The 12,341-nt window shown below is 31.9% G+C and overlaps 1 protein-coding gene across 1 annotated transcript in view; it reads right to left on the bottom strand.

The window, feature by feature from the left end:
- Positions 1-2,129, bottom strand: part of LOC127836536 (LHFPL tetraspan subfamily member 6 protein-like) — a 30,901-nt gene extending 28,772 nt beyond the window's left edge. The window contains exon 1 of the mRNA XM_052363192.1: positions 1,912-2,129. The gene's annotated coding sequence lies outside the window, so the exon portion shown is untranslated. The remainder of the gene's footprint in view (positions 1-1,911) is intronic.
- Between the last annotated feature and the right edge of the window lie 10,212 nt (positions 2,130-12,341).

The raw sequence follows: 12,341 nt of genomic DNA, 5'->3' as shown, positions 1-12,341 counted from the left end.
AAAACAAATGTTGCTGAATATAGTTCAAATACACATGCATATTATTCCAATAATGAAATAATAAGATCATGTATTGATACAAACTGAGGAAGTAGCATGCAAGTTTATTGATGTTGTTGCCCAGAGATGCAGTCAAAAGAATGATTAAATATGAACAGTATAGGGAGTATTAAAATAACTCTAAAAATCTATTAGAAATATAATTAAACACACTGTTACAATAACTCACATGCTGTTTGAAAACAAATCTTATACTAAGCTCAGTTAATTAACATATTTACAGCTATAATACAAGTACAAGTAAATTGCACTCAATATTCACTGAACCAGAGGTATTTGTTAATCAAATTTAATATCTTAAATCATTGAGAGTTAAATGCACTGAGAGGATGTATTTTATTTCAAATTTGTAAATATAATTTATTTCTTACAAATCTGTAAACATTATTTCAATCACATAAAACAATACCGACACACAGCATGCCAGAATTTTAGCAGGAATTATACCACAAAGGCATAAATTATGGTATTCTGATGATAACTCATCTGAATGGCAATTTGAGTTGTTTACTGGTTTATAAACAATGGCTGTCTGATAACTGTATCAAATTCCTACAAGCACCAGACATTGATTATAGAAAATAAAGTGAGAACTATATTATCAGATTTAGCTACACTATTATTCATGAGGAAGACTTCTTTTCCTTTGTTAATTGGCTAATTTAACAATATTTCAATATATTGTTCTTTGTATATATCGAGATCAACCAGAGCTTTGTCAAAATGTCACTCAAAATACATATGCATCAATTTGTAACATTCATAGAAACCATGCAAAGTCCAAGGGCACATAACTCAAAAATAAATGTATCACAGCACAAGAAAATTGTGTTTGCATATCTACACTTCATGGTTTTGACATATTTCTTGTTTCAAAACAATTTCTTGAGATATGCTAAAGTAGTTCCCTCCACAACCTTTAAACATTTATGCTTCTGTAATAAAAATGGCTAAATCAGGGGCAGATAACTCAGGGACATGTGGATCTCTGCACATCTTAACTATACACATTTTGGAGACAACATCTTTCTTCCTGCAATTGAATCACCTGAGAAATGTTTTTGTTTTTTCACCACAGATTATGAACATTTGAATTAAGACAGACCAATCAATGGACAAAACACTGATGAATTAACAAGTTCTTATATTATAAAATTGCAAGTAATTTGAAGTAATATGAAATACCTGTGAATTGCCACGGAATAGTGGATATGGTGTCTGCGTAGCGATCGGAGGGTAACAAGTTCGAACCCTACTGGGAGCGTTCCCTCGATCTCCACCAAATACACTGGTTAAAGGTCCGAGAAACCCACTCGAGAGGGTTATCATAAGCCTAAGGCTTTCTATGTAATTGAGCCAAATTAAAAAGTTTTAAGCTAAATACCTGTGTCTTGCATACTTTTCATCAGTAGGAATTATTGTTGCAGATTAAAAAAAAATAACAACAGAATGCATAATACAGATGAAAATAATAAAACAGCCAACACCAGCAGCACATCTTTATGCAAAATAAAACACTCCTTGATAAGATGCAACAAAGATGCGACATGCTATCCAGTCATCTGTCAAAAAACTTTTTTCTACAGGATAATGTATGGGTTAATTTGCAATACATTAAAGAATTTACAAACCTTCAAAAGCAACAACATCATCAATTTTGATAGTAATGAGCAATTAGGAATATGTTTTTATTTGAAAAACACTCAACAATTATTATGTGTTTGTATAATTGTACCATAATATGGCAAGCCCCAAAATTCTGATTAAAGAAAGCATTATATTGCATTGTTACACAAGCATTAATTATTTAAACGTAAAAACAATTATAAACTCCGAGAAGAAATTACTTACTGTCATGTACTCCACGTTTCTTTGCCTCAAGACACACACATAATTAACAACAATTACAACAATCTGTCTTCTAAAAAACAAAACAACAACCCTTTTAAGGACGATCAGTCATGCTTAAAACACATTCTCCGTTTGAACTCCAGATTTTTTATTTTCTTTTTTTCCCCCCAGTAGCTATAATCCCTGAACCATTACAGTTGTCAACAAGCTTTCATAGCCGAGGCAGGCGTTGCTATTAAGAAGTCATCGATTTGCCAGCCCACAAAACTACCTCTATAACAGCCGCCTGCCTGCAGAGGGGAAGTGGGGGCTGAGCTCAGTGTGCTGCTCTGTTTTTATGGCCTTCAATGAATTAATTATGACACCATTGATCGGTTCTGATTGAAGTTGAGTTTTAACAGGATGTGGATAAAAAATTAATATCTTTAGCGTTATGGTTGAGTATATTTTATAATGAATGTGACAGATACAGTTAACTTAGTGATCATAACAGATTGTATCAATATCAAAATTAAGTTTTGTTAAACTTCAAGAAAACACAGTCTAACTGATACCACAACAAATATAAGAAGATTAAGTTCTTTTTAATTTCAAAAAATAATTTAATTTGAATTGATTAATTAGTCTCTCATAAAAGAAACTAGCAAACCCAATCAAATTTAAAAAAAACTTCAGTTTTTGTTATTGCCTTTATTTCATTTTATTCCATGAACTTCATTAAGCTTAAATCTGTTTAATTTTTTATACATATATTTATGAATATGACAATTAAAAAGACTTACTGTTTCCTAGGAAACAAAAAATAAACATTGTTGATGGCAAAGTTAAATTATACTCCATTTTAATAACTAAACCAACATTAAACAGATTTTCATAAATTAATTCAATCATCTGTTCTTCAACAGCAAAGTAAATATAAATGTGTTCTTAAATGCAAATTCTGAAATTTTTACATAAATATTAAACAAAGTTAAAACATTCTTAAATGACATGCAAAATTGAAATACAAAATATAATTATTTTACTGGACTCTTCCCCTGTTATTGTGTATCCATCTATATTCCCAATGCTTTTAAGTTTTATGACAAAAACAAGTAAGCACATACAGTTAAATAACAGGGTGTAGAAAATCTCAAAGCAAACAAAATATTTACTCTAGTATAGTCTACATTAATAGGAGCATTTGCAAAATTAAACAATATATCACAATAAACTAGCTTAAAACCAGTAATTTGATCAAATACCGCAATTCAAAAAGTAAACCTGCCATACTGCCTGCTGCATTTATTCAACTATCATTGTACATTATCAGAAACTGAATAAATTGGCATTAAAATGAAATTCTATACTGCCATTAAACCTTTGGATGTCATATTGGTCATACTTTGCAAAAGATTTTTAATCTATTTGCTTTGGCTTGCAGGCTCAATAGAATTATCTACCCAACAGGACACCCCCCACCCCTGGGTTATTATCCTAACAGCAGTCAGTAAATTGACTTTGTTTTATTGCTTGTTCCTTTTTTTGGCGTAGCTGTATTACATGGTTCACACCAACGGCGCTTTGATGGCGCTTTAAAGCGGCACCAAATCGTAACAAAGCTTGATTAATGCGTCAGTGTCGTGATAGATCGTGGGAAAGCTTGGAGTAAAGGGGGACATCCGGCAAGAACGCCAAAAAAATTTAAACTGTTTAAAAATTTTGGGCGCTCTGTCACGAATTGATTTAAGCGCAGAGAGCGTATCAAAGCTTAAAAAACCATAACAAAACGCAGCAAAGCTTGACTCAAATCGTAGGAAAGCTTAACAGAGCTTTGTTCAAAGCGCGGACCCCAGTCTTCACGGTCTGTCACCACTTGACACGCTTCGTTAAGATGTCTAAAGATTTGCTACGATCTGGCATGAAGATATGGGGATACTACAGTTTGTTTAGCAACGATGTTAACTGCGTATTCAGCATGAAACAATTGTATCTCTAAGGATAAGGTTTGAGAGATAGAGCAGTTTCACACTCAATTCTCAACATCAATACAGAGTGTGTGCCCCTTTATATTTAGAAGAATCAGAGTGTTTGTACTTATTAAAGGCTGTGTTCTCATATTCAGTAATTACTACGATATTGCATTCTGTACACTCATAAATTTTAGATCATATAAGTATTGTTGTTCAGTAACCTGATATACGCTTTGAAAAAAATATTTAAAATTGTTTTCGAAATAGACCGTAAAACACATAAATGTTTAAATCTTTAAACAAGCCGTCGTTCCAGCAGTAGAAATGTTACCTCACTTTAATGCCTTGCATTCCAACCCGCAAGGTATCAAGGTCAGTTTGCGGTCAGTTACAGAAATCGTTATATAAACACTATCGCGTTAACTAATGTGCAATTGAAGTTTATTTTGATCAGAAAGATACTAAATAAAGATATTTGGCAATATTATTATGGTATGTCAATCATAGATTTTTAATGCGTTTTCAACAATTGCATGATAAGGACCAATTTGGATAAATTTAATTAGAAATATTTATCCATTTAGACCAATTTATTTAGCATGAGCACGATGATTCACGATACTATTAACAATGGAATCAAATAAGATTCATGTGTTGCCAGCTGACCTATATGCTTTCATTTATTTTCATGCTCTTGTGTTTTTCTATTCTGTAAATATAGATATCTGAGTAATAATATCACATAAAGCAAAATAAGCCACGAAATCTGGCGCAACACCCTGCAATTTATTTGCTTGTGATGCAGCTAAGAACTGCACAGAAAAAAGGCATTCACTATTTTTGATCTCATAGATATAACTTTTGATGGTTCATAAACACCTACCACAATCACGCTGTATATCTTTTTAAAAGATATTTCTTGTTTCATTTATGTTCCATTTCCTTTATTTCACTGTATAGCTGTCTAACCGGCAGGCTTTGACCTTTCTCATTATATTCAATAGAATGTTGAAACAATTTCCCACCAGTAGACTGGAATTAATAAATCCTATCTTTGGACTGGCTAATTTTCTAGATGCTCCACCAAACAATGGCTGTTTTTTCGGCGTAGCTGTTTAACGTCACTTTGGACCTTTAAAGGGATCTTTTCACGCTTTGGTAAATTGACAAAATTGAAAAAAGTTGTTTCAGATTCGTAAGTTTTCGTTTTAGTTATGATATTTGTGAGGAAACAGTAATACTGAACATTAACCATGCTCTAATATAGCCATTATATGCATCTTTTGACGATTTTAAAACCTAAAAATTATAAAGCGTTGCAACGCGAAACGATTGAATAATTTGGAGAGTTCTGTTTTTGTCGTTAAATTTTGTGAAACTACAAAGATTGCTTATATAAGGTATAAAATACGTCAATAATGTGTACTCGGCGGAATAGCTCAGTAGGCTAAAGCGTTTTTACTTCAGGACTCTGGCAGGACTCCAGGGGTTAATGGTTTGAAACCTGCTCCGGGCAATGTTCTTTTCCTTTTTTTATTTTTTTTCTTGATTTTTTACTGGAGCTTTTATGATCCAATGTTTACATTTATCAATATAATGCATTTAATGAATAAGTTAAAAAATTCCAAAATCTGTGAAAAGGCCCCTTTTAAAGGTGACCTTTAATCATGACAGGTAAAATTCATATAAAAATTCCCCCGGCTAGACACAAATGAATACACTTCATTTATACCATTGGCTCATTTGAGCATTATACCACCAGAAAATTGGAAACATTACCGCGTTTTTGTAACACTGTTTTACTGCGTGTTCAGCATGAAACAATTTTATCTCTTATGAAAAGGCTTGATAGATAGAACAGTTTTACACTCAACTCTTTACATCAATACAGTTTGTGCGTGCACCTTTTATTTTCAAAGGATTGCCATCGCCAGAGCGTTTGTACTTAAGGCTAATTTCTCATATTTAGTAATTACTTCCATATTGCTGTCTGTGTACTAGTATATTTAAGTTCATAAAGGTATCATTTTTCCCTATCCTGATATTCGTTTTGGCCAATTTTTTTTTAACCATTTTAAATTATTTTCGAAATTGAACATTAAACATGTAAAAGTAAAAAGTTTTAAATAAGCCGTCTTTTCAGCAGTGGAAGCGTGGCCTGACTTTAATGCATTGCATTCCAACCCCCAAGGTAGCAGGGTCAGTTCGCAGCCAGTAAAATAATCGATATATAATATAGACGCTATCGCGTGAACTAGGTGAACTGGAATTTTCTTTAGACCAGAAATATGTTAAATGAAGATATCCAGCGATATAATTATGGTATGTCAATAAAAGATTCTTAATATGTTTTCAACAATACCACGAAAAAGATTATTTTTGATTAATTTAAGGAGAATTATTCCACCATATTGACTAATGTATTAAGCATGAGCGCGATGATTCTCGATACTGTTAATAATCAAATCAAATAGCAATGCCCGACAAACCACTAAAACAGGTTTGTTCGAATAACGCGCGTATAAATATTTAAAATATGTACATATACTTCGCATGTAGCCGGTTGACTCATATGTTTTAATTTCACTTCCATACTACTTTTGGTTTTGTTTTGTATCTATAGGTTTATGACCAGCAATATGTCATAATGTTAAATAAGCCGCGAAAACTCCGCATAACATCCCGTACTGCGTGTGATGCAGCTTAGAACTGCACAGAAAAAGACATTCGCTATCTTTGATCTCATTCATTGAACTCTTTACCTTTCACCGACTCCAACCACAATCAACGCCGTATATCTTTTTTAAAGATATTTCTTGTAAATTTTTTTAGAAGAATGAGAAACAATGTCTTATATTTGTTTTAATTTTCTAAACTTTTGTAAACTGTAATTCAAATGGCACAGTTTTAACTTCAAGTATTTACCAAAAGATCTTTCACTTAAAGCGAGATTATACGATTTTGTCAAATATTTATGAATTTATATAAAATTTGTACAAAAATTACTATATATATATATATTTCAATATAAATGAAAATAAAAGTTAAGAAGAACATGTGTCGAAAAATGCAAAATAAGCCAGATATTTAATTCTGAAATCTAAAATGTCTGTGCAGTCGAATTCGCCGGCATGTATATCATGCATGTACGATGTGAATCTAAATTTAGTTTAACGGTTATTTTAAATTCCTGCAACGATATATATTCATACGACACACGAACACTAACTCTGATCCTAATAAAAAGACGAATGCGTCGGTTATTGTAGGAAAATATGTACGAAAATCTTCGTCACAATCGGCTCGGGGCGCTATTTTTTCTTTGCTGCATTTTATGAAATTCGTCTTCAATGTATAATTTTTCTTGCCTATTTTGTGTTATTGTAACATATTTTATCAATATATTACAATTTAACACATATAGAAAATCGTATAATCTCGCTTTAACACTTATATTTCTCTGATTTAAGATTTTGGGGTAAAAACCTATCCTTTAATTGTTTTAAAACATTTCTGATAATTTGTACTAACGACACTAAAACACAAAAATGTTAAATATTATATTCTGTCTGCATAGGATTACTTTTGATTAAAAAACATTTCAGATGTGCCTTTGGTTTGTGAATAATTCTGGGGCAATAAGTGAGAGGTTCGGATGGACCGAAAACTGGTTCTTAAACCCCCAATGCTTTGCATACACCATTCCAGGATGGTGATGACAGTTTTTATCATTTAATTTAAGTAGTTTGCATTCGGTTATAATTTCTGGACTTTCAATGTTTGCTACATTGAATGTCCGTCATCTCGAATCTAATTTGGCATGCTTAATTACTCAAACCCTCTGGCAGAAGAAAGGAACTTTGTGCATTATAATTTTACATCACCGAATATCTATTTTAAAGATACCTTGATTTTGTTCTGGTATAAAAATACAGGTTGGAAACATTAAATTGGTGTAAAAATATACTTGAGTGCCTTTTTCAAACTCCTCTTAAAATTGCATTAAATAATTAAATACAATTAAAATACAAATCACATTTATCAACTTTTATTTGACATGCCTTATCATCTATTTGACACAGATGTCCGAATGCAAAGCCAATGAAACAGGAAGACACAGGAAGACACAAAAGAATTCTTTGTTACAAATATAAACTGAACTTAGTGTCTTTGAAATAGAATGCCATCCTGGGTATTGAGAGCCATCAATGTGTCTGAATCATTGTTATCTTACTTAGCATCACAGGTAAGGGAGAAGTTGAACAGGTTCATGAAGAATTTAACTGCTTTATGATAGGATCTGGGTGTGAACATCAAATGCATCATATTCATTAAAGTTAAACCAAGCAAATTGATTGATCGATTGATTGATTGATTGATTGATTAAATACCCCAAAACAGATATTTAAGATTTTTAAAAAAAGTCCTTCAATATCGTAATACTTCAAAACCTAAATCATCTAATACAAAAACACATACTAAATATAGTGTGAAATATAATATGTAGAGTTTTAGTTTGCTTATATTTGAACACAAGATAAGTATGATGATGCATTGAAAACTTAGCCATAAAAAAAATTACAAACAAGTTACAAAAATCTGACTAAATTTTGCAAAATCTGTGATACAACTTTTCTAGAAATAATAAAGAATATAATTAAGACAATAACAAAAAAGCATCTTACAAGTCTGTTTCAACTCATGTCTTTTCATAAATGACACCATATTTTGGACATGTTTTTTGTCAGCAGTGTTATATTTTTGCTTATATTTATTATATTCTGTATTTTTCTTTTGTTTCAAAATCCTCTAAAAATTGCCATTCTGAGAACACTGGACCGTCCCATTAAAAGATGATAGAAATATAATCCAATTGGCATATTATTGTCAGGATTTAAGAGACGGGCATTGCTTTTAACTAAGATGTAATAGTTTGGAAAATTAAAAATACTTCTGATCATTTGAAGGAGGCAAATTCATTTTAAAAACAACTAGAAAATGACCCAAACAGAATAAAGATACATGATGTATTCAATCAATACATTTCACATGTTTCTTTGTTTCAACTTTTTGCCTTAAATTGTTTCACAGTATTTCATTCATATCACAACAGTCACTTTCTCCTCAGACACTTGACCTGAGCTGGCTGTATTAAATGCACATATTAATGCCAGCAACTGACAACTTACTACTGCCAATCAGAGGTAGAGAAAGAATGGATGTAAAAATAACATCATGAATTATCCTCACAAACATTATTTGGTTGAGGTCGGCCCCGATAGAAACCTGTGACAGTTGTGTAGTCCTGAGTGTCCAACTAATAAGCTCAACTTTAAGCTGGCCCGGTATATGTTACCATGTATGTATATTTAAGTTTACTCAGGAGTTTTAGATGCATTGGCATGGTATATATGTAAAAAAAATCCAATCATGCAAATTTCTTCCATATTTTAATATGAAGCGGAGTTCTTTAAAAATTTGCTTTGCCCAGGATCACATCACAGGTACTTGTAAAATTTGTTATTGGTTCTGATATATCTCTCTTATTATATATATATAAGGACCAAACAAAGTTTTTCAAGTACCTGTGGATCAGATTGGACTTCACATTCATTACTGAAGTTTAACAGCCAAGGGTGGTAAAGATAACTTACCTGGGGAAACACCCTGCTTTAGTTCTGGTACAGTTTACTTTATGGATTTTTTTTGTTTAAACATATTCACTTCTAAAAAACAATCCAGTCATAGAGTAAAGAGGTGTCCCTGATTAGCTTGTGCGGACTGCACACTTAATACACATGCATTAAGCCCAGTTTTCCCACAGCAAGGCTCAGATAGGGCTTAATCTTCTCCATTTAACCCTCTCCCCATCAGAAGATAAGTGAAAATGGCTGTATGCAAACAGCATAAAACCAGAACAGCCTGGGAGTAACTCGCAGTCTGTTCAGGTTTTATGCTGTTTGCTGCTCATCAGTATCTTAGGGTTGGAAATGAAGCCTTTCAAACTTGAATATATTAACCCATTTATGCCTTGCGTCTAGAAAAAAGGCCTTGGCAAACAGCATAGACCCAGATGAGACGCTGCATGATGGGGCCTCTCATCAGGGTCTATGCTGTTTGCTTAAATGAATTTCTGTAAGAAATATTCTAAATATTGAAATAAATATACTAGACATCCCTAATTTTGGAAATAAATTGATCCAATTTAGAAGGATGGGAGAGTCCACTAGGCATAAATGGGTTAAGAAAGGACTTAAATTTAATTTGATTTTCTAAGGGACTTCAAATGAATCAAAGCGCGTTTCTGAGTGGTAAAGGGTTATGTTCAACAGTGGGTGGCACAGATTATTTACCTTGGGAAACACCCTACATTAGTTCTGGAGAATTAAAATAATATCAGGCAATTAGCTACTTCTCATCAAGTTCTGTTTGATAAGGCGTTGGTAGTAAATCTACATTCAAACACCATGACAAGATAAAAGTGTATATTTCAGGGAAAGCAATTGATAAAACACACATTCAAGTAATTTTCAAGTAAATTTCCTTCCATTTGATGGTTATTTAGATGAACCAAATTTGTTACTGCCTATTGCATCAACAATCCTGAGAATGTTAAAAGTTAAGCTATTTTCTTGCAATATATTTAAATACACTTGTACAAATATGCTGATGTATACAAATCAAGTATGAAAGTATAAAACGCTAAAAAATTGAGTAGATGTTCATCTGACTGGCCCCACCTAAAATGTGTGAAATGAAATGAAAATACTTTTAATTTTAATAGCGTATGCATGGACCATCTTGTTTATTGTTTGTTCAACATTTTTTATTGCGTTTTATCAAAACCATTCCATAAGTATCTACACATTTGTTTTATTCTGCTTGTTTGTGCTTGCCTCTGGTTACATAAAATAAAAATTAAAATATTTTATTGCGCTTGCTAGCTGTTTGGGACTAAATTGTGTCGATCAACTGATCAATATGTCGTTTGCTAATAATATTACAGCATAAATCTTTGAAAAACTAACTACATTAAACACATTCAGGCAAAAACTTTTAATATTGATAATCATTTATTTGTTAACATAAAAAATCATACTTACAAAACAAATCTTTACGAAATCCAAGTCACATTAAATATCTTCATCCTTCATGATTTTCAATAGTTCAAGTATTTCAGCAATTTGTTCATGGTATTGATAAAGTTGCTTAAAGAATTAATATTTTATGTCCAAAACCATTTTTGCTCAATTATAATTAATTTCTACAAAATTTTAATCTTCCAATGAATTGAGCTCTATATTCACACAGAGTTCACCAAACGACCAAAGCACACAAGTTTATAACAATTTTACAACAACAGAGACTCTGTTTTTCTCACAGTATTTCATAGGTTATCTACTTTCTGATCTACTTTTTGTAAATGGCTGTAAGAACACTACATATTAATAAGGTTTATCCACCAAGATACAGCTTTATTACAACTGTTCCCTGTTATTGCTTTTAAGTCATCAAATATTTGCTTCTCTGGTCGAAATGACCAGGGTTGGGTATAATTTGTTAAATTCATATTAAGATAAAAGTATGGCAATATAAGCCTTGGAAGCCCACTGTTTAACAGAAGATCAATGACGGAATTTAATACCACTATTTCATCTAAAGTATTATTACATTAAAACTCAGGGACACGAAGGCACACTTATAACACAAAATTACCAAATGACACTTGGTTTACTATGGTAGTGCTAAATAAAGAGTTATTTGAGAAAGCATAAAACATGAAAAAAACACAATATTCTTTTTAGTGGTATTACCAAATATTAGTATATATTTAGAAACCCAAAGACACAAATGGCCTTCTTATAAATGTAGTTTTTTACATTTTCTCCTGTCATTCTGTGTGCACATATAAAATGCATTTATGCTTGCTTGCTTCCCTTCATAACACTCTTCCAACATTGTGCATGCTATATATAAATTGTAAAACTTTTAGAACCATCGTCTTCAAGTGTCAAGGTTTTGTGACTGAGTTTTTTTTTAAGGAGTATTGGCCTTTGTTAAAAAAGTACGAATAAAACACAATAAGTGCACATTTTTTCCTACATAGTGCTTGCAACTTTTTAAAAACTTTTACAAAATAATTATAATTTTTATTCAAGTACTACACTGGGCCTATTGTTAAGGTTGCGGGGTTGGGTAATTTTTAAGAGTATCACCCATTGTTTTAAGCTTCTGTGTGAACTTTTGCAGGCAATTTTTGTCAAACTTTACAAAATAATTATATGCAAGTGCTTACCTGCATAATATCAAGGTTTTGTGGTAGCACTATTTTTGAGGATGAATTCTCCCTTTGTTCTAAATTAAACAAAAATCTTTTCAAAATGCATACATTTAGCATTCAATTTTCGCCAAACTAGAATACAGGTTGTCATCTTCATGCCCTATATAAGCGTAAATTGCTAAGGTTTTTAAATTTAG

Source organism: Dreissena polymorpha, chromosome 6, assembly GCF_020536995.1.
Source record: "Dreissena polymorpha isolate Duluth1 chromosome 6, UMN_Dpol_1.0, whole genome shotgun sequence".
NCBI lineage: Eukaryota > Metazoa > Mollusca > Bivalvia > Myida > Dreissenidae > Dreissena > Dreissena polymorpha.
Note: the sequence above shows the minus strand (reverse complement) of the source record. Positions and strands in the feature narration are given on the sequence as shown.